The sequence below is a fragment of the Rhodnius prolixus genome, unplaced genomic scaffold (assembly GCF_049639745.1).
Source record: "Rhodnius prolixus isolate KJV_2025 unplaced genomic scaffold, Rpr scaffold_1, whole genome shotgun sequence".
In the NCBI taxonomy this organism is placed as follows: domain Eukaryota; kingdom Metazoa; phylum Arthropoda; class Insecta; order Hemiptera; family Reduviidae; genus Rhodnius; species Rhodnius prolixus.
In genome coordinates, this window is record NW_027411581.1 from 50,238,335 (window position 1) to 50,262,592 (window position 24,258).

Here is a 24,258-nt window from a genome sequence, read left to right on the forward strand (position 1 = left end):
TCAGCGCGATAAGCACTCATTTCTAACTCAACAAGGCAACAATCATTTCCTAGCAATCTTCAAAAATTTGGTATGAGTGTTACTGAAAAAAAAGAGTTAATTTCTCTTATAACAATTAAAATGAATGAATTTTCTTCTAATTTACTGAAATTTTAAAATGATCCTATCCAACATGAGCGGTAATGCCTCCTATTATTCAATTTTACTGGTTTATTCTTTGCTGCACATTATTTGCAGAACTGTTATATAAACCGGAACTCAAGTTTTACAGCAAGACACTAACAACCCATTCAAATCAATTATCGTAAGGACAGAAATTAGCTCTAAGGTTAAGGCAATAGATTTTTTTAGCAAGGGAATTTCGGAGGCAGATTTAAATTTAATCATTTAAATTTGAATAAAAATTTTCTTTATTGGAGAAAGAAATCTACAATGGAAACTCAAGAGTCTGGGGGAGATACGTAGACTGGTCAAGATAATAATATCAAAGTTGAACTATAGATGATTTGACGGGAGTTAGAAAACTAACAATATTTAACTATTTAATTGACTTATCATCAATATTATTATTATTATCATATTATTGATGTAATAATATAGAAAACAAGTATGGCCTTGTATGGCTCTATTTAGTGTATAAATTGAATAATTGTTCATCGGCAATTAACGTTCAATGGCGCAATTGAATTAAATTAATTATTTTACTCTTGATCAATTTTAAGCATGTGATTCTTCATAAAAATCACTGTCTTCTAAGAATTAGACGTTACTGCAAGAATGTACAAATTCTACAAATGTCTGATTGAACAACAGAGTTTCAATATTATGTTAAGAAGAATAGTAAAGACTGGTGAACAGTTTAGTTAAGAAAATTAGTTTATTGTTTCTTATGGATATTTCTATGATAACCGCTTACTGATTTGACTTTTTTATTTGTGCAACAAAGGAGGTAATTTGCGCAACAAAGGAGGTAATTTGTGCAACTTTTATTCTTCAGACTATTTCAATAAAAAAAAATGTAATTTTACTCTATTAGTTTTATTATAATCGATGTAATTTAATTAGAAGAACAAATCTTGAAATTGCCTTAGTCTTACTTTAAAATGTAAAAAATAAGTGTTCTCGATTTTAGAGGGCAAACAATCGCCCTCTTTTAATCTGCGCTTGATTTCCATATTTCATCTTGTGCAGCCTACCCTCATTCTTTCTCTTCTCAGCGGTTAACTATTTTGATGATAGACCGTGTTCGGTTTAAACCAAAAAAATGCTGGCTTGAAGCTGTATTGCACTGAAAAAACCTCCAGGAGCCAATGTTTAAGGTATTCACCAAAGTAAAGTGGAGTTTCTTTTAAAGTACTGCCGGCCTACGGACCGTGTTCTCACGTTACAAACAACATATTCTATCACCGGACAAAGAGCTATTAAGAAGCACCTAGGTAGAGAAAATCTAAGGGCCAACAGCTGGATTTGAACCTGAGATTTCCGCGTTGGAACCCAGTATAAAATAAATTTAAACTTTAAATAAATATAGTATAATATGAATAAATTAATGATGAAATTGTAAACACTTAGAATTCTCTTCTTTTTTTTTAGCCCTAACAATGATAATTAATGGCCCTAATAGTTCGAAACGTTCGCAAAAAAGGTTATAATTCCTAAATTGACCAAAATTCAGGTTTCGCCACAAATATTTTCAAGTAAAATAGTAGCAGCATTGCAGCAGACTGGAATTATTGATCGTAACAGCTTGCCAGGGATGAGCATAGACCACGCCCTGTACTTTGTTCAAACTATTGACCCTGTACCAGTCCAGACGCTTCTGGAACTTTCCACTTTTTCAACACTGCGTCACTTGACGTTCTAAAATGTGGCTTGTTTATCACTTTGTTAATTGTGCGCAATAAAGTGATAATTTTCTTTTATTATGATATAAAAAAAAAATAAACCATTCTACAAAATGTTCTTATCGAAAGAATTTAGAAAATAATTAATCTAAAAAGTAAATAAAACCTGGCCAATAAAGGGTCAACTGTTAAACTATTTATTCATATACCACACAAAAATCCAGTCTACGCAAAAAAACGTTACACACAAATTCAAGCAATATTGCATTTTTTTTTGCTTAGGAGTTTCATTAACACTCCCATTTTATAATGAAATCTGAACATTTAGGCCCTAAACTTTCCTTAAATATTTGATTAAAACTTGGTTTCCAACTCAAGGAAATTAATCAAATTTTAAATAATATTTTAAGCTGAAACTAATAAATTCAAAGATATAGATTTAAATCAAAATGATGTATTTGCTATTCATTTATCTTAATCTAACAGAATATAAATTTTGTATTTAATATTTAGCGTAAAACGCATTAAATCAAACACGCGTCAAATTCTTCCGATACTACAAAAGGTTTTTCGGATTATAGTTGAATTTTTAATGAATCTCTTATTTTGAGTCAATCAGAGCAATAAATTATTATAACTCACAATGCAACGTGCAATGTTAGTTCAATATTGCATCATTTGCGTAATTAATAGTTGAAAGAAAATGCACAATTCAGTATAGTTTCCTGGAAATTCTGCGTCATTTTCCTTGTAAAGTGATGACTGTCTATTCTTTTTGAAATGCTCTCATTTCACTACCAATCTGCGAATAATTTTACTGAGAAAACTGTTCATTTTCGTATCTACATAATTCTGACCCTTGGAAAAAGTTATTAATTCAGTTTTCACACAATTTTTTTTAAACTGATAAATAAAAATTAGAAATCAGAAGCAATCTACGATAATTGCTGCAAATGTGTTGTTTTCGTTATATAAGGAAATAATAAAATTATGATTTCTCCCTTTGAATCATTTAATTGTATGTACAACAATAAAAACTGTCATTTAAAAAATTTAGGATTTGGGATGCTCATTTTTTGACAAGGTTCATAAGTAAATTACTTTAAAATAATCTGAATGAGTCACAATACGCCGATACATTAGATGAAGTAATCTGACATTTTTCTTACGCAATGGAAATATTTTTAAGTATTTTGCTCTTAATAGAACATTGCAAAAAATTTCTCTTTCTTTCCAAATAGACTTAACATGTCTTAAAAAAAGGTGCAAAAATTGAAAAAATTATTTTCGAAAACGATTCTCCTAATTACACCCTTGATAGAATGATATTATGTCAGTTATTTTGTTAAATCCTTTCCAGTTTCTGTAGTTTAACTGCTTAAAATATGTATATCAATTTTTAACAGCAAACTTTAGTTCTAAGCTCTGGCATCTACAATTTTTTACCTTTCTAAATAGATACTATTTTAGAATGTTTAAAGTGTAGAAAGCAAAATGGAATTTGTTTTGCATTTTAATTAGAAAAATAGAATTAAAGAAATATTTATACATTTAAAAACAACTGACTTTGAAAAAAGTGTGTACGTAAGAATCGTACAGCTATTACTTTATAAAATAAAATTAGTATTTGGTTGCAAATAAAATGTATTTGTTAACCATCTTAGGAAGTACATACATAAAAAGTAAAAACATTTCTGTAGAAAAATACGATTGTAGAGGGGCATTTTTTTAGGTCATGCCCAAGGATAGCGTTAAGGAACTGCGACGTTGCCAAATCAACTTCTACAGATAAGATGCGTCGTAATTAAAAATAACTCAAGAGATACATATGTTTCTTTTTCTTTGAGTTGGTAAAAACTAAATTTAGGTTTTGTATAAATATTTACAAATGTTTGAGTAATTTTTATTACACACAAACCTATGATGTACTGTAATTATTCTGAGTGAGCAATTTTTGTAAAAACAATCCTCTTTTTTAGCAGCTTGTTTCGATCACTTACATCTCATTTTTGAGTTATTATATTTGTGGAGAAAGTGACTAAAAAGTTTTAAGTTTAAAAAGGTGACAAAAGTATTTGACGATAGATAGATAGATTTATTTATTGCTTTTTAAGTTATTGACGAACCACAGAAGCATACATATGTACATACGTCCATTTTAATGTATTTATGTATATATTCTACCCAGCTATGAATAACCGTTGTACTATAGTAAGACTAAAGTCTGATAAATAAAGTAAAAATAAAAATTACATAGCTTTCATATAATTTGTCAAGTAGCCAGTGAAAAGTTAAAATTATTTACCGACAAATCTTAATTTCAAACTTTTGCTAGCGTGAAAGGAAATTTTACGTGAAAATTAATATTTTTTATTACCCAAATTGGTTAAGTCCCGTCTGACTCAAGTTTTTCAATGAATTATGTAATTAAATACTTATTATATTGCAAAAAACGCACAAATTCCATGTTTTCGTGGGGATTAAGTAAATTAATTGCTTTCAAACTTGTTTACAAAGAGTTTAGCGTTGGCTTGCATCTTATGGCCAGATAAATATATGCAAATTTTTCATAATTTATTGTTTTTTGAATGTTATGGCTATTTCACTAGTTAAACGGAGTTGTCATTAATTCTTTTTTACAATGACGATTTATTCCTACTTAGCTTCTATTGTAAAAATTCCCCCAAAAAATCCTAGCTTTAATTTACATATCATGGAAGAACAATAAAATCAATACCATATGGAACTGTGCATTTGTGACGTCGTAGCCTTCATTCTCACAGGGTGCTGACGCATAGCCGCCATATTGTCGTGATATTATTAACAAAGAACTTTTATCTTTTATTGTTTAAAGTTATTGTAGATTTTATATTTAGATAGTAACTTTAATTAAAACGTTGATATTTAAGTGTTATTTGGCTCTAATAATATGAGTCTAATAAATTCTGACAAAATAAAGGGGGAACACTAGTGCTCCTAGTGCTGCTCAGGTGTAGCACATTTATTTTCTATTTTACTCATTTTAACACTTATTTCAGAAATATTACGCACGATTATTTCAGAGGAATGATTAAAATAATTTTATACATGAATCAGTGATAAATTTTATATAAATAACCATCTTTAAATTAGTTTGAAATTTTCATTCTAGAACTTTCTACCCCCACCATTGTCCAGTGTATATAAGTGACGGCATTTTCCTCGTTTCGTCATTCAACAGGATGGAAGCTTGCAGGCCACATCATTGCAGCGAGAACCGTGCTGGACGAGGATCTTCTGGAGGAGTAGGGATAACATGAATCCGAATATTGGATCTACGTTCGTAAGCTGTGAGTTGTTAAATATACTTAGGTTAACTTTTAAACTTTTAATATGTGCTTATGGGTGGGCTTTCCTTATTCAATTAAAGGGATATATGTGTGGGATATTTTTCCTTGAATACAGTTTGTAATTGGTTTTATACAGGACGTCTGGTGTACCAGGCAGTACCTGAAGATGGCGGGCTCATGTTACATCATATTCAAGTGGGTCCATCTCCATCCAACAACCTTTAAACAACAACTCTTTAAAGGCTAAAAGTGTTTACTAATTCGGGAGTAGTCTCTACTTTTTGTTTACTAAGTACTTACGGCTTATTAGTTTTTGAAGTTTATTTAAAATCTTTATATTTACCAGATCACATGGGCATTCTCTCGCAACATCATGCATTATACATCCACGAAATCTCTTAATTAATTATCATAATTCACTGTTAAAGAGAAAAAAAATTTTACATTCCAAAAGGTTGTGAGTATGAGGTAATTTATTTTAATTTATCTTAATCGCTGTTCCGAGAATAGAAGCAGACCAAAGTTGAGGGAATGCCACTTAGTGTATAAGCGGTTTATAACTTTCTTAATTGTGGTATTCATTTTTTTTTTTCTCCTTATTTCAAGCGCTACCATTGTGAATGCATATGTGCAAGTGGCACTATGGATCTAGTAGAAAATTTGTGCATGTTCCAAGGAAGGCTCATAAAATTTAGGAAGGGGAATTGAATTTATTTGTTGAAATTTACCATAATATCCTGCGGAATTATTTAACAGCTTTTTACAAATTCAGTTAATCGGTTTTTGAGTAAGAAGTAATCGAGGTAACATATACTTTTAATTATTCACAGTCCATTTACAGTATCTTTTTTATTTTTGTTGTGTTTTGTGTGGGATAGCAATGCCCCATTAGAGAATATAATTTTGCAGATGGAATTAAGCATACACGCAGCTTTTACTCGTATAAATTTCACCCTTGTTCTAATGGCATGGATTGGATTGTAAGCTTAATAACTTTTTCCTCAAGGATCTTTAAAGGAATATTTCAAGGATTTTTAAATATTAGAAAATGTCAGATACAAGCATTTTTGTTTAAATCAAAATTTATTTCTTTGCTTAAGTAGAAGGTAAAATTTCATAGGAAATAATCCATTTACTTTTAAATGATATATTCACACGATTGGACTTGTTTCTATTCTAAACCTAATTTTTTCAGAAACCAGAAATGTGATTAGTGTATGTTTGAAAAGTTAAAAACTTAAAAAAAGTTCTGAAATGTTTGCACAAGTGAATGTTTTAATTTTTGAAGTTGGGAGAGATGTAAAAAAAAAAAAAAAGGTTCAGTCGCCAAGCGGTTTTTAGTTAACGTTGTTGAGTGTTGTGTAGTTTATTTTAATCTATTAAGTTCAACCTAAAGCTAAATTTTATTTTTAATACTGTGTTGCCAAAAAGTCTAATGCTGCTCGTGATGTAATATCTTTTGTGAAGTGATATCCTTTGGTTTTCGAGTTTATTATGTTACGTTGAACCCTTGGATATATTGTGTCCTGCATTTAATTTCTGTTAAATCAATTTTAGTCCCAATGGGGCCTCATTTTTTCTCTTTTTTTTGGCTAATTATCTTGTAATTTTTTTCTATATTTGGGCTTGCATTTTGAATTTTCGTATGTAAATTAGGTGTAATTAACCAATAAAGTCAAGCAGCCCCCATCCCTGCTCCACCACTCCCAATTAAGTTTCAGATTTGGCGTATTAAACTGGGAGACTAAAGAGCGGTACGTACATCAAATATTTCTTGGGAACTCACAGCTATGGAGTGTGCATTGAATGAGTTGCAATAGGTATTCCTTTATTAATACTTCTGTTCAATGGTAACCAAACTAAAGCAAGCTGGGACTAAGTGGACATATTTGAATCCTAACTCTAAATTTGGCTGTAAGCAAATGTTGGAAAGACAAAAATTTTTTTTTTGGATCTGAATGGCTAAAAGGATTGGCAATGTAAACGAAGAATAAGAACCAACCCCGAATTCGATAAGTATCATTTACCTAAAACCAAGCTTCCGAGACTTTATTATCCCCGATTACTAGATGGTAAACCATCGAATTTCGGGTAGATTGAAATGTGAAGAGAAGACACCGGAATGAAGTAAGATAAATCTGGCATGTAGATTTTCTGCTCTTAAAAGAGATAAGTTTTACTTTATTTAAAAAATTGAAATTTGCAAGTCAGCTGTCAATCTAGTCAGTAGTAAAATGGATTATTTTATATATTTTATTCGTCTTGCCCTCAAATAGCATTGCCCTTTTGTTGGTACTAAACAGATTTTTCAGAAATACCTCGGATAAATGGCAGGTTAAAATCGAGGAGAGTGATAACGCAAACAAGAGTATCGAGGTAAAGCAGTTTGTCCGATCCCATTCTAAGTTGCTGTTAGAATACGTAAGCGAGATGTACAAGGCCGATTTAGTGGAAGTAAAAGCCCGGCTTGAGGTATACTAAATGCTTTTCAGAAAACTGTTGCCATTCTTCCTCCGTATTAAATCTTTTTCAGATCCTGAAGTACCTGATTAATAGATGGTTAACCATCGAAAGTCAGGGAATTGAATGGATTTCAGAAAATTTAGACGAGTTTGAATGTTCTTGGTTAAACCAATGTATAGGTCATGTCCGAATTGGCTGGTGGTTAAGAAGTCAATGGGTGCAGTCTAGGAGCACTAAGAGGCTATTTCATTTGTCTTTTAATTGGTTTATTTATGAAGTACTTCTAAAGTTAAGCCCAAATTTCCTTTTAATCCTTGATTTTTCAGTGCTTCTCTGTTCTGAGCGGAATTGGATTTAAAATAAAGGAGTTATGAGGCTGAGTTCGCTGTGGATAACTAAAAATCAACCAATTAATATCTTTCATTTGAAAAGAGATTCATCTTCACATTTGGGCTGCTCATTATCTTTTTAGATTACCAGTTATTTTTCAGATGGTTTCTGGATCCGTAATATCCCAGGTTTTTGTGTTAGAAAGCGTAAAGACCAGTATCGACAAAAAAAGTTCATGTTGAAGTACAGTCTTAATATATAAATATATTGTACCGCTAACCCATGATTTTTCAGTGGAAACGGTGATTGTTAAATTTTGGAGACATCAAATCAAATTAGCCCGTTTGGCATAAAGGAGATCTTTAATGCAACTTCACGGACTGCAAAGTATAGAGTAGTCGAAGATTTCAGTAATATTAAGTTTTCAGTTTCCATATCAAACATAGCCAGTGGCTTTAAGGGATTTTTTAAAAAAAAATTTACAAGATTGCTTATCCTGGTAAACATTGAGATTCCCGCAAAAAAAAAAAAAAGTTCAAGTATTTATTTAAGCGGTAACAAGTAAGTGTTACTATAGTGTTATTGGATATATACACTTAAATTTTTCGTTATGTGAATTAGTTATTCCAGAAATTTAATTGGCCCCTGTTTTTGAGGTAATCATTGTTCTGAACAGATACTACAAGGAGTTTTTCTAACCTAGTACATATTGGCGAGATCATTGTGTGTGACGAGTGCATTAACAAATATTACCATAAAAACGAATGAAAAGTAGAGAAACAGGAGTGATGCAATTAGTAGAGTAGGATGAACATTGCAATGGTTTTTCACCTTAAGCTGAAATAAGATTTCACAGATATGATATCTTAATGCTGTATAAAGCTTTTGTATTCATTTAAAGAATGTAACATTCACAGCTTGCAGGGAATTAGAGTGCTTAAACTAAGTAACAAGCAGTATCGACAATTCGACCTTTCGCTGATTTGAAATCACAAACTAAGCAGTCTTAAGTCCTATTACTTTGCTTGGCAGGAAAAAAAATAAAAACTGAAGTATAGTAAACTAAGCATTTCGAAACAAAAGAAAAAGCAAGAACGGAATGTACCAAGTAATTAAAATTATACTCTTGTATGTACAATGCTAACCACTTTTTCAGTATGTCGTACCCAAGCAAGGAGAATGAAAAACGGGAACATGTATATTTGTTTATTGGAATCTTTTGGAGGTTACACTAACAAATTTTAGCTCTTTATATATGTATATACATATTAATCACGAATCTTAAGAGGCATGTTAAATGTTTTCCATTAAATTTTAGGTTATTTTCAACACAGAAATTCTGCGAATCCAAGTAGATCATAATGTGAAGTTTTGAGCTGATGCATGTCATAGGAATATTAAAAAACCTTGTAGATAAAGAACTTGAGATTTACTAAGTCATTATGAAAAGGGAGTAAAACTTTTACTTCATTTATTTCTATTTAATTTTGGGTATTCTCTATGTTTACCATAGCCTTGTATAAATGTATCTATCTCCCTCTTAGAGGGCATAACAGACATTAGTTTCAGTAGCTTTAAAGTAGGGAAAAGGAGTAAGCTGCCCGATACCCAGTGAGCGCGCAATCTTCTGGTCCTCTGTCACTTTCCAAGCAGATGAATTTGAACGCGCGTACCACTTGTCTGAATTAAGCATAATCGCGTGATCAACTAGGTGCAGGAAAGATGGTGTTAAGATTGAGTCAGTTTGGTAAAATTTTGATTAGTTTTGGTCTATATTGTTCTCATGTATGGAATATAATTAGGCAATCTCTTACAAACATTTCACTCCTGGTTCTTTTATTTTAAATTTTGTACTTGCGAAAGTTTTGAAAGGAAGGTCTACTTTCCTATTTTTTGTCAGAGATTGCATTGCTTTTGAAATTATTGAACGCCAAAAAAAGTTGAAGAAACAAGAATTAAAATTACTAAGAATATAAAATTGCTATAAAAGAATGGAATACCCCGTACTGTGCGAGGGATACTTTTTCTCTTGGTAATTAACAGAATTCATCCGAGAAGAAGCAAATATTTGGCAGTATTTGAGAATGCAGTAATAGCGAGATACGGCCGCATATGAAGCAAAAAGGTGAAAGCTAACTTGGTGGGTGCCCCACTTCGTCAGAAGACCTGTTTGTACTATCTTCCTACTTCTGTTGGCTGCAATCACGTCCGGTAGTGTTGGGGCCTGCTGTGCGAGGATGAGAATTTAGAACTCCTCTTCCTTCCGGATCACAAGTACCAACACACCACTACTCCTGGCCATGAAGAGGATGGTGTTATAACAGGCGTGACGAAGGCAATCGTAGGGACATACTCCAGGGGTTCACGGGTGTCTAGGAACGCGTCTAACATCGGCTTGTTGCTACTTTCCTTGCCGTCCGGACTTCTCACTTGGCTATGGTGGAAGTGTCTTCAATAAACTATGAAGGTACAAAAATAAATCTTAACTTATTTCTCTTTTGTTAATGAATTTTTATTACAGCTCTACATGGTTAATTGGTGTAACTATTAGTCTTAATTTTTATCGGCATCTTATTAATAGATTTAATAAGGCAATAGTCATAAGCTGATAATTTCAAGTTTATAAAAATAACCATAGATGGCTTTGTAAGATCATATCACAAATGGGATTGGGGCTGAACTAGAACTGTTTAGAACTAGATTTAACGAGTTGAATGTGACAACAGTTGACAATTTAGCCTTTATCTTAAACAACAGAGTGATTAATGAGGAATGAATACAAAAGAAATTTTAATTACCTAATATTTATTGATTTAATCGATAACTATTTCCTGCCAAAATTATGGATTTGCATTAATCCATTTTCTAGGCTGATCATTTTAATCATATATTAATTTTATGATGTAATATATTTGTGAAATTAGTTTTGAATTGGTTTTATCTAGATTTTTGTGGCTTGTTGGCGAGTACACCTTGGTTCATCTGCGCTGACTCCCACGTTAAGGGTTCCAAATATGAGGCTATTTATAGGCTAGGCCCTAGTCTATGTTTTCAAATGAAGAAACATCGGTGTCATCTATATCGTGATTTTTTATTTTATGATATTGTTCGAATATTCCTAACTTCTCCGCGTAGTCATTTGTAAAGAGTTCCATCTCTCAGCGAGTTTCGAACTATTTTTCTAGTTTTATATATTTTCTGAAAATTAAGGTACATATGTGAATTTTCTAACTCAGAATTCTACGACATTAAACCATTTATTTTATTTAACTAACTCATATCCTCTATAGAGTATTTAAGTGGTGAAATTTATTTAAGACATGATCAAAATTGTTCAGTATTTATCTACTACTACTCAAATCTATATTTTTCTCTCGTCTCTTTTTATACTGATCTCTTTATTTTATGTCATAAATACAATTTTTAAGTCATAAATATTTTCTTTGTACACATTTTAAAGAATTCAGTGGTTTATATTTGTTTTGACGAATCTTATTTTTTTTTTTTTTATTTATTGAAAAATAAAACTTTAAGGAGCTGACTATTTTAAGTATCTTTTAATACCTAGAGAAATTATTCTTTAAAAACCAGGAGGTATTCGATTTATAAGAGTACACCTCAACGTATTTTAATAACCTAAAAATTCGATATTAATTAGTGTACTTCTTCATAAATTGGTATCTCGATAAATCTTAATAGATTTGAGAGGAGACTTCATTTATTTGACGAAGTTATTAAAGGTTAGTGAAATTTTTTTGTCATTTAAATAACTTTTTTCACTCTTTCATGTTGTATTAAAAAGCATGTTACAATTAACTCAAATGAAGCTGAAGGGTAGTAGTATTTTTAACCCGTGCTGAAATTATTGCAATTATTTCTACTATCCAATATATTTCATTTCTAAGAAATAACTAGGAAGACAAAACAGCGAATAATTAATAAAAATTTATGGAATTTTACTAATTAAGTGAAAAAACTTAAAATTCTTAAAACTATAAATCTATCTAAAACAATCGTTTTAAGATTACTAGTTCTCATTAAGCAGCAAACCGACTGCGCTTATTTAGCCACTATTCCTAAAGAATCTTTAAAATAGTGAAGAACATTAGCTGATTGAGTTAATGGTGTGTATAGTTTGTACAATTAATTTCACCTAAAAACTACCTCTATTCACAATATTTCAATGCTAAATGTACATTAAACATGTTTCCTGAGAGCCATTATTTTTTCCTCTTGTAATTTAAGTTTTGATTTGTGCTTTAACGTAAAAATTTCGCATTTGAGAACATACGTCCACACGTACATACGTATTTGCTTGAAATGCCTTTTTCACTTATGTGCATACTATTTGATTTTAAATTTAGGATAAAAATACTCTTAATATAAATCATATATATATATTTTAAATAAGAATTCATTGCATTAGTTTTAATTTTGTAGGGCAATTCTTTCTGATTTGCAATACTACTATTTTATTATTTTTATAAAAACGTCGTTTAGTTTTTGTACTACAATCATCACTAATTACATTAGTAGATCATCACTTTATGAATACAATTTCTAATCTAAGAAAATTGCGATTAACCCTCGTTTTCGGTTTCTGATTAGGGGAGAATAAATCAGGTCTTCATTTTGATAAGAGTGCAACTGTTCACTACTATGAATTTCAGGAAAACAATATTTTGTAAATTGATTTTACAAGAATATGTTGTTAAACTTAAACCTTCGTGATTAGAACTTTCTCTATATATTTCATGTAGACAACCATTATTATTACAAAAATAACATCGACCATCATGATGTGTAATAGAACATCGAAAATGTAGTCGTACTTAAAAAGGCTTGAGTACATCAAAATGTTCTTTAATGATTTACAAAATTTTGGAATCCTAGAATTTGTGAAAAGTTGATTTAATTTTTCAACTGTTAAAAGTTCTATATTTTTTTGTAAATCAAATTTTTCTCAGTTTCTTTTTACTTCGTTTTATATGGGTAACAGCATTTTACCCCAACTAATCGTTTCTTAATTTCTAAAATGCTTGTTTTTATACTCCTTAATCTAATATTAATTATTTTTAATATTTATAGAAATATTTAATTATATGTTCTGAACTCTCCCAAAACTTCAGCTCTTCGTAACATATTTATTTGTATTTTATATCCCATCATGTGTTTCGCAAACAATCACACGCTTTTTATGTCGTATCGATTTTTTTTGCATAAAATTGGAAAAACTTTCAAGTTCAGTATTTTTCCTAGTTTAATAAGAATTTCAGATTTTAATTTATTAGTGATTTCATATTCTAGGTGTTACCAACTTTTGCGTTTCAAATTGTGCTGAACGCATGCCCAATATAGCTTTAAGTGTTTCTTCAAATTACAATTAGTGAACGATTTTTCTCTATAAAATTTCGAGCAAAATCCATATAGCCGTTTTGCACTTTTATTTCTTCTTTTTTTATAAACCTGTTGAAATAGTTCATGCCTTGTAAGATTCATTATAGCTAGTTAATTTATTGAATATATTTGGCCTAGCGATACTCTTTATTTTATGAATGGTTCAAGATGTTGTTCCTACTAATTCAAAATTGTTCGGCTTAACTTAAACCTTCAACATCTAGAAATAAAAGAACAGAATAGAACAGCTGCCATCATCATGAAAGCGCCATATTACTTCCATTTTAAATTAACATTTGAAACTGGCATTTTTTTTTTTTTTTTTTTTTTTTTTTTTACAAATCTTTGAATGTAAGTAGCACCTTTGTTTAAATGCCATTCCAATATGGAATGAGTTTTATAGCGAATGTTAAGTATGGTTCATTACATGAATGAAGATCATACCTCAATTATTATACAATTAGCAAAATATTTCATAGTAATATTTCTTTAGGACTTAATTTAACAGCACCAAAAAAGTCCAATTGCTATCTAAAAAAAGTTGGAAGTCAACGAATTGTTTCAATTATTCTAAGTCCGTTCTGTGGATCGCTTAACACATATTTGTTTCTGTGAGTAAGCGCACCTTAGTTTAGAAGCCATCAGTGCCTTTTCGTTACTAGTATTTTTAAAAAAAGAAGCTTATTTGAAAATTTTTGATTAAAAAAAAGTAAGATAAAATATACTGTGTTAAATGTTACCTTGTATTGAACATGACTTGGGGAACTTTTCGACCTTGCCAGATGTTTTAATGTCGAATGATGTAATGAGCAAAACATTTTAATGCATGCCTTAGCAATTGACAAATCAAAATAATTGACAGAAACAAACGTTTGTTAATTTTGCTTCTTCATTTATGCAATCACAATAGATTTGCCTTGTATAACCACTCCTATTATAACTTACAATATGCTTCCTTTATGTGATGCTATATTCTAATTATCACGTTTGGTTATTTGCATACTTCAAAACTTGCGTCACTTATTTGATTTCTTTGTGTTGCATTGCAGGAACCCATTATGGTTCGTTAGAATGTTTGCGAAAATTATGTCGATAGTCTTTATTTGGCTATATTTTATTTATTTTTTTAATAACAAAAGTCATTCGTATTTTAACATTTTACTCTGCTCATTAGTACATGTCTCAGTTCGTTTTGTTTCGTCGGTTATTTATCGTTACCTCTGTTCACTGATGCAGGCTCTGCCCTGCTTTTTTTTTTAATAGTAACAGTTGCCTACTTTTCAGGTGGGTCTACAATTCAACTACTTAATCAGTTAGCTATAGATCGGAAACACATCAATATATTTTTCAAACCATTAAAATTCATTAATTCTCAGTAAAATTAGTCAGATTCTCGTATTTATTTTTCTTTCCAAGCGGCCTGTTTTTTGTGTTCTGTCTTATAACCGGAATATATTTTTTTTATTAGTACTCTTGTTCATTACTTTTAATAGTAATTTTATAATTATTAGGTAATGGTTTTTCTTTAAATTAATATTGTGATTATTTTCCCTCATTATTGTTTAATTGTTCTCGTATTGATTTAATATATTACTTCTAATTTCAGCATATTGAATATTCTAATGTAATGTAAATTAAGTAAAACTTTCACTGAAAGAGAATTAACATTAATTACTTCAAAGTGTTAAGTGTATATTTTTAGTAGATCTTTCTTTCGCTCTAAATTATATTAAATTTTCTTGCCTCAATTGTTTTATCACAAAAATGGGCATCATAAATAATTTTATATTGCGTAAGTGCCAGTAATTGTTTGTAAATTTTTATACCTTCTGCTTTCTTAGTTCTCTTAGTTAGTATTCTTACAGATTACGAATGTCTGCATATATTACTTTCAATTGGCACTAAAATTACATTTACAAATCCTCACTTGATATTACTACTTATTGCTTCTTTTAGATGAAGTGAACTTGAATCAACTTCCTGACCGTCCATTTTTTACAGCATTTTTTATTATCAAAACGGTAAACATCCTATTAGCCAAGGTTGTTTTTTTTCTTGATGGTCACCTACTGAAGGACATATATGACCAATCATATTCTTTTTTTTTCAATTCTGTCTTCCTTCACTGCTAGATAAGTTGATCTAATGGAAATAAAGTAAGTCCAATTGGATTTCCGTTCAGCTTCTAGATGTTTCGGTTACAAAACTCTTGTCTTATGTCCCAAATGCATCTTTCGTTTTTGTTTTTTTTACAACTTGTAAGTTGTGCAGATTGTAAATTCAATGGCATTTCATGTCCATCTAATTATAATAAATATTGTTATGTTGCATAAACATTCCTTAGGTCCGGCCAAGTTTCCCAAGGCTTGCACATCAAATTTTCTAAATCGTTTTAATTCAATTTTCACTTTTCGAAATTTTATAGACTAAAGTTATTTTTACTTTGTTAATCAATCAAATTGAATTTAAAAGATAATATATATTTATATTTTTTATACTTGCAAATAGGTGGATATTTCATTTGTAAAAAAATTAAAATCTCTGAAGGCTAAAATGGGTCAACATGAATCGAGTGAAATCTAAACACTAGAATTTTCAGTATTTTTAAGTTTTAAGAAAAAATAAAACATTTTGGACCTACCGTCCAAATCGGTAATTTTAATATTGCTCTAAAATTTTCAAGTTAATTAATTGAAAGAAAATTTAACAAAAATACATACAGAAAAACATAAAGACCTAAAGTAGTTATAAATAAAACGTTCGTTTTATATTTTAATGTTGAATGAAGATTTAGCTCGGCAAATGAGATGATACCCTTCTAAATTTTCATCCACTTTTGGACAGATTTTAATTTTTAGATTAAAAATATTCCAACTGCCTGTACTTCTTGTATAAAACCCTAAATTGGGCTTGTGCCCTTAGTCTGTGTTCTCAAAGCGATTTGTTTTTTCCAGCCTGTTTAAATTGAAACGAGAATTTCTAATTTTTTTTTTTACTATTTAAGCCTAAATTGGGACAAACATCTCCTGATGTTTTTTTGCCATAATGATGGTTGGTTACAAATAAATAAAATTTAATATTCAAATTTCTTGAGGACTCCTTGAAATCGTTCATCTCGTAATTCGAAGTAAGTAGTAATTTTTTTTAAAAAAAGCAAAGATTACTTAAGAATATTTGAATCTTTCTAAAATAGAAAGTAACAGGTGCTGAAAACCTGAAAAAAAAATTAGAAATTACTTTTTAAACAGAACATTTGTTAAGTTGAATGTCTACAACGTGAGACCATCTCCGTACAATAATACGGCTGTTTTCTTTTGTAAAAAACAAATTGAAAAATTAAAAAAATCCTGTGTTAAAAGAAAGCTCGTTTGCTTTTTAGTACAATACTGCAGTAAAGACAATGATACAATGGACTTACGTCCTGATATGTTCTGCTCCCTGAAATGGCTCCGAATTCAGATTCTAGCACCAGGAATCATATTTGTAGTAACTCTTCCATAAAAACGAAACTAATTTGTATAATATAAAATATTGGTTGGCATTTTTTGCTGTTGTATTTTCAGCGTTAATACTACTACCGTCACTTTATTCATGTATTAATTTGGTAACAAAAATATTTTTAAATACTTTCGTGTTAGTAATTTTTTTTTCTTTTAATTTTATAAATGAAGTCTTTCGTTATTCACTTACCTTGCACGCTTTCGCTTAAGTTTTTTGTTGTTGGTATAATGTTACTGTTTACTTACTGCAAAGAAGATTATTGCGCTAATATTTACAAAAGCGACACTATTAAGTGTCTTGTTTATCATTAAAATAAAAATAGTTTGTGAGTTAAAAGTATGAATACAACAAATGTTTTTGCGAATATGGAACAATGGTAAATGTATTTCACATTGATTTTTTGTTGGATTAAAATTACTTTAAATACAGAAATAGAAATCAGGGAGAACCATCATTTATAGCGCGTATTATTGATAAATTATACTTTTTTTTTCTTCAAAAATGAATTAAACTTAAAAGATATCCGAACCAGATATTTCAAAAGCGACTTGGTCATCGTTTGTATTTAGTTTTTTTTTTGTTTTTTTTTTTAAATAAATACTTAATGAATAAAGCGTTCATATAGACATTTATTTGCTTACCTAAGCCGTTCCCAGTTTGCAGATCAATGCACGAAAACTTTACTTATTAATAATTATAAAGCTTCATGGCCTTAACTTTAAAGATCTTACGCACTCATAATTGGTCTGCGAATAGTTTTAAAACTATTACACAATGAATAAGATATCTTAATTAAATCTAAATATTAACAACGAACCGTTGTTTCTCTTACAGTACAAAAAAAAAAATTCTTTGGCAAATGTTGGAATATTACACGTTTATACATCACCGAAACTTATCTAATGCATTATCAACAATTAATATAAGGTTTATAACATGCCAAGAAATTAAGTTGTCATTGGAATGACCTTTAAAATCTTTAAAATGGAATTAGCAATTAGAAATCAACATACTGAAACGACGCTTAAATGGAATTTTGGCCATTTTGAGGTTAAACTTATAATTAAGCTACAAACTTAACTTATAAATAAGTTAACAAAAGAAATGGGATTTAAAATAAATTTTGGAACTTTATATAAATTTATTAAATTTGAATTAAAGCATTATTATTCTGTTTTATAACATAACTTCACAATAAAAGTCAGTTTTCTCTTTTGTTAAATATCTAGCTGCGTTACAAATGATAACAATGTTCAAATCATTATCAATTAGAGGTTAGCTGCGTTACAAATGATAACAATGTTCAAATCATTATCAATTAGAGGTTAGCTGCGTTACAAATGATAACAATGTTCAAATCATTATCAATTAGAGGTATACCATAACTATGAGAGATAACATCTTAGAATTAAAATTAAATCTATCTAAAGTAAAAAAATCGTTAATTTGGTAAAAACTTCGCCTTACTAATAAGTTTACGGACTATATTTCTCAAATAATTGCCACTATTTTCTACAGAATAAAATGAATATGGGTGATAGATATACAAATAAATTAAACGTCCAGTTCACTATTTAACATTGGAAACCCTATTAATATTCCACTTTACAACTTTTTTTTAAATTTATTTATTTTATTTCACCCTACTTACAGTCCGAATAGACTGCCAACATTTGATATTCTATAAAAGTAATTGATTTATTGACGTATTTATATACTAATTTATTCTTTGAAACCTTGTTCCAAGAAGTTATAGACATAAGTCCAGAAAACGCTAACATTCCCTGCTTCGAATCTACTTTTATTTATTTCCAGACCATTTTAGATCCTTGCTTCTAGAAAAATATTGACAATCTTAAACGGGGAACCGTCTGAGAAATAGTCTTGGCGATCCTAAACGAATTCAATGAACCTTTTATTCCCAGCCTAAAAAATATTTCGATATAACTACAGAACCTAGAAACTATTCTGACATATAAGAGTAAAATCGTTTCATTCAACTTGAAAATCACTGATACATCCATTCTCCTCGGCAGCACGATTATTTCTACCAATAACTAAGCAAAAATTCATTGTTTGTTTAATGGTCAGGAACAATTTAATAAAAAACTGCGATTGTTAGTTTACGTTAAGAGATTCATATAAAAAAAGTAAAATATTCTTTTGATTAGACAGATTTTTCTTTGTTGCTACAACATCCACAGGGAGGGGAACCAATGCCTTATTGAATGTCTTTCTCTTTGCTTCTTTCGTTATGAAAATTATAATTTCAATTAAATGAAATTAAAATTTCATTAAAATTTTATCAAAATCGGGCTAAGAGTTATTAGAAATTAAAACTGTCCGGTAGGGTTGATCGTCAAAAATAATAATTTTGGAGGGGGCCTTAAAAAATATGGGGCTAAAACTCCTTTCGATGTACATATCTACATAAAATTCCGAATCGAATGATAGCTTATTCATTAAAATCGGTTTTCGCGTTTAGGTGCTACGTTGTTTACAAAAAAGGTAACAAGAATAAGAAGAACAAGAACATGAAGAAGAAGAAGAACAAGAAACAAGATCAATTCTAGCAACGTATTTCTCAAAATCTATAAGATTTCGGTTGTTGCAAAAAAATTAAAGTTATAAAGGAGGATTAGCCCTATATTTTAATGAAAATTTGGGATTTTTTTTGTTGAAAAAGAGAAAAAAAATTGTCAAAGTTGATGAGTTTTTCAACGTCATTCTTTTTCGTGCAATTTTTGACGATCAATCTTTATACAACTGTCCTGCCAGAGATTTTTAATTACCTCCATGAGCGACCAATCTTGAGTTCTGCTTGGTCTAATTCATTTTGTTTGTCTCTAAACATTTCCTCAAAATATGCCCACGCAATCTACAAAGTACGCAATGTACTGTTATGGCTCTATAGATCGTGCATCACTTTCTACACTCGTTCTTTATAATCAGTATAATGTTTCCAGCTTCAAATTCATCAGGTGCCGGTATTATATCTGACTTTTCTACATAAATTCTACGGCCTAGGTCCCCAGTGGTTTACCATTCATTTCATTGACAGCAGATCTTACTTTAAATCACATAAACAGCCAATTGTTTTCAGTTTCATAACAATCTATGATCAAATATTAAACTATTTCTTGCACAATGATTTTTTTTTACTAATTTTAGAGAGTATAGCTGGCAAGTATCATTAAAACTTGTACCAAAAGGTTTTTATAAATATTTGTGACATCAAAGTTTTCGAAAGTTTAACGATTTATACGACCAGAATTTCTTCTTATTTGGTAATATTTTATATCTAGTGTTAATATACCATTACAGATGTATCTTTTTATATTTATTGAAATTTTTCGCTTGAATTCTTTTGAAATCTTCATGTGGTAGTTACTCTTTACGTCCCACTTTATTATTATGAAACTCATGAAGCCAATTGATTAATTTAACAATTTTTAACAAGTGTTAAGGGTTACCAAAGGTCAGACTACAATTGTATTCAGTGCAACTTGTTTCTTCACAAAGAAAGTCTTGTCTTTACATTGATTTCAAAAATTTGGGACCCATATATCTTTTATAGTACCTTATTTTATTTTATTCCAATGGAAACAGTGATGTACTTATTGTTTTTCTTGCTTACTTTTATAAATTTTGCTTCCTCACTAAGGTTACGAAAGGATCTCCGGTTATAACCTCACTTGCTAATCTATAACAACTTTTTAGTAGCATCAGTGTTTTCCTTCAGTTATAAGTTTACTTTTAAGTTGCGACATGAATTTTCCCCTTATTTCTTTTTTGGCTACAGAAATTTATTGCCCCTATAATTATAAAATGCCCTCGGAAATCCATTGAAATATTTTCTCTTGATTTTACTGGTATTAGGGAGATATCATTTATCAAAACTGATCAGTATCATTTGCTAGGACCAGCATATTATTTATAGTAGTTTTCTTTTTTTTCGTCCAACCTTTACTGCTTCGATTAAAACCAGCTTAGCACAGTAGAGAACTCTAATTGACGGGCAGCTGTTCGAGAATAATTTTCTTTTTGATTGTAATTGTGAGAAGTAGTGAATTAAGTTACTGGTGAATGGTAATTTAAGTGGCAGTCTTTTGCGATGTTTACATTTTTGTATAACCCGAGGCGAATCTGCGATATATGTTTCAGAATCAGTATTCATTCCTTCCGACCTTCGTATTTTTATAAATTAAGATCTAATCTTCGTTCACCCTCTAAAAGGACTCCAGTTCCTCTGTCTACTTCTAATACTAGTAGCAAATAACAATAATCGTTTTCCTTGTACAGACCTAATGCGCTAACTTGGGCTCTTCATTGATAAACAATTCACATAGAGAAGCAATGATTGAATGTTCAAAACTCCTTACCGATTCCTTGGACAACAATCCAAATTACAAATGAAAAGACAATCTTTCAATCGAATGACAAGCCATCCGCTATAATAAACAAACCTATGCAGACCAACCAGAGCTGTGGGCGTTCCGCCATACCGACAAGCTTACAAACTATTCAGACGATCGAATCCAAGTTACTACGATAAATTACTGACGCTCCTCATTTTACGACCTTCAAAACGACCTCTAAATTTCCTACATACAACTCACCAAGACAAAATACTGCAGTTACCACACTGTTCTCTCCCTGTTCTCTGAATATCCAAGACAATCTGCCACTAGCCCTGAGATTCAGTTAATTAAGGCTCAATTAGTTTAATGATGAAGTGTTACCGCTGAAGGGTAGATAGATAATGCACCTACCTCCCATATTAAATTACTTATTGAATACAGATTATGAGATTGTAAATACCTAAATAAATTATTTTAAAAATAATATAAATTTCATGGTAAATGGAAAATTTGAAGATAGAAGGTAGATAAAATACAGTCGCGTATGTAAACAAGCCTCGGTTTATTTGCAGAATTGATTTGGAATCATTAAGATGCAATTCTTACAAGCTTGGTAGGTTGTTGCAGTTTTTGTAGTAGCCATCTTTTATCCTTGTGAATCATCTAATCATTTTTTACTTTAAGCTATTTCTTGATATTTTTTAATTATGATTCACTTTTTGCTTCACTAAAGTTCTTATTATATAGAGATTTATTTATTTTATTACTTTAGTTTTCTATGTGCCATTTCCTGCTTTTTCTCTCATTTGACGCCAAAAACTGACCTTTATGTACTCAGATGTTACCTTAATCGAAACTGACTTCTATCCAGATGAACTATCAACGAAGTTTTCCAATTTTTACATAATATACTGCCGAAGAATCAGATAATATTAAAATCCTTGGTACAGTACGTTTCTAAAGTAGATAACTCAGTAAATTACATTTATCATTATGGAAATTAATACGAGTACTTTATCATTTCTTAGTGTCTTTCACTTTTTTCAAAAAATCGTTAAAACAAACCCTTGTACTTAAGTTGTTAGAAAATCATTTCTTTATTAAAGTCCGTTAAGCAAAATGACGAACCCAATTAAGAATAAAAAAAGAACAAAAGTTTCGGAAGTTTCATCATATTATTAATTACATAAAATAATTGTGGGTGGATCGGAAGGCTATAAGGGGTGATGTGGAGGCCTTTCTTAATAACTTTTTTTTATATAATTTAATTTTACTTTTTAATTTGCAATAACTTATTTCCAGTTCGTCATTACACTTGATAATTTTCGAGTTATTTAAAATATGTCATCTTAAAAACTAAATAGACCTTAGAGTAATTAAATCATAATTAATCAAGAAGCTGCAGTTATATAATTTGCTTGAGTGGTACAAATCGTCCAGAGGGCTTTTACAAGTTTATAAATTCAGGTAGTTTTGAGACAGTTGATAAAAAAGTTTGTTGTGTTTACTGATTCATGTAAAAGCGCTATGCTGCCTTGTAATTCCACTTTTTCTGTCTCACAAGAAGTCTATAGACAAGTATTTTGTAATGCTGCAATTCCCAAATATATTTTTGTTGTATTTTCAATCAATTTTTAAAACAGTATATTCTTTACCACTTCGAACTGCTGAATAGCCTTCCTGCTTCTCTCCCCATTCTGTATTGTATTTTAGCCAACTTTGCTTCAGTTCAGTCCCTCTGATCATCTGAAAATAACAAAAGTAATATTTTTAAAGTTTCAGAATTTGAACAGACTATTGAGATTCTTTAAGTACATTAAATACAACAAAACATGTTTTTAATTATTAAACCCCAAACTAGACATACATCATTGCTCTCTATTAAGTCCAAAACAGTCACAAAAACGCTAAATACTTCACGCATATCCTAAACATTTCATTCTGAAGGGACTTAACACTATAACTTTGACAAAGACCCCACAACTATCTAGGCAAACATATCAACATGGTCCTTCTTGACCAACTCTGAGAATCCTCACAGACATTTGAAATGCTAGTGATCATTTTGCCCAGAAAAATTGCCCCTGCTAACTTTCTCCGAAGGCAATAAACGAAATTTACATTTCGGCAAGCTTACTTTTTGCAAAACAAAATGAAAAATTTTCAAGAGATTCCTCGCTATCTCAGTGTTGTAAAAGAAGAGGCCACTAGAACAGGTCAGCAAGAATTACGGTTATAGAATTACGAGTATATGATTTTGGATGAATGCGTCAGGAATCAGTAACTACTCTATGCACACTTGGAATATACATAATTACAGCGATTACGTAAAAATAAATATAACAATTTTGGTCATAATGACAAATAGTAATTTTAATCAAATACGTTTGTAACTGTTAATGATAATGTTTAACATTCGGGGAAAACTAGGAAGAAAGACACTGCACACATGGAAAATGAGTTTTCTAAAAAATTATGAAAAATTATTATAATTATGGACAATTATGACGTAAAAGTAGACATAAAGCAAATATCATTTTTTGTTTAGGTAATATTTTTTTGTAAATACAAGGAATGGTATAAAATTTTACTAGAAAATTATTTCTAAGACCTAGAGAAGAAAGTGAGAGGATCCTGTGTAACTGTCTTTTTTTTTAATTTTTTTATTTTTCATTTCTGTATCATCAGGGCTTTTCATCAAGTTTAGGTTTCTGTTTGCCTAAGAAAATAAAGCTTTTTAAGTTAGTTGCAACTTTAATGCCTCTTCAAGTTAAGATGATAAAATTAGGTTTAATTTTTCGGAATATAGAATATAGAAGGTGAAAAAAATCCACAGATTACTACGACGATGGTAAAAATTATTGCACAAATAATGCAACTGTAGTATTCAAAGTTAATAATAATTAAAAAATAATCACTCTTATTTTTAAGTTAGTACCACTAAAAATAACCATACTATAACATATGCACTGTATATACTACACCTTTTTTCCCTTAACAATTTGTGATTATCGTGCAGTCTCGCTTGCGGTG

The 24,258-nt window shown here is 30.1% G+C and overlaps 2 long non-coding RNA genes across 11 annotated transcripts in view; one reads left to right on the forward strand and one right to left on the reverse strand.

Moving 5' to 3' along the window:
• The first annotated feature begins 955 nt into the window (after positions 1-955).
• On the forward strand, positions 956-11,507 carry LOC141449296 (uncharacterized). 10 transcript variants are annotated; one of them, XR_012455457.1, is made up of 7 exons: positions 3,892-3,906; positions 4,996-5,173; positions 5,310-5,465; positions 5,780-5,976; positions 6,083-6,279; positions 6,369-10,433; positions 10,912-11,507. It is a non-coding gene; the product is annotated as an uncharacterized lncRNA (long non-coding RNA). The 10 variants fall into 10 exon arrangements; XR_012455456.1 differs by having other exon boundaries at positions 5,310-5,976; XR_012455454.1 differs by having other exon boundaries at positions 6,083-10,433.
• Positions 6,474-24,258, reverse strand: part of LOC141449317 (uncharacterized) — a 67,579-nt gene continuing 49,794 nt past the window's right edge. Inside the window, exon 2 of the long non-coding RNA XR_012455458.1 lies at positions 6,474-22,971. This is a non-coding gene — a long non-coding RNA (uncharacterized lncRNA). The remainder of the gene's footprint in view (positions 22,972-24,258) is intronic.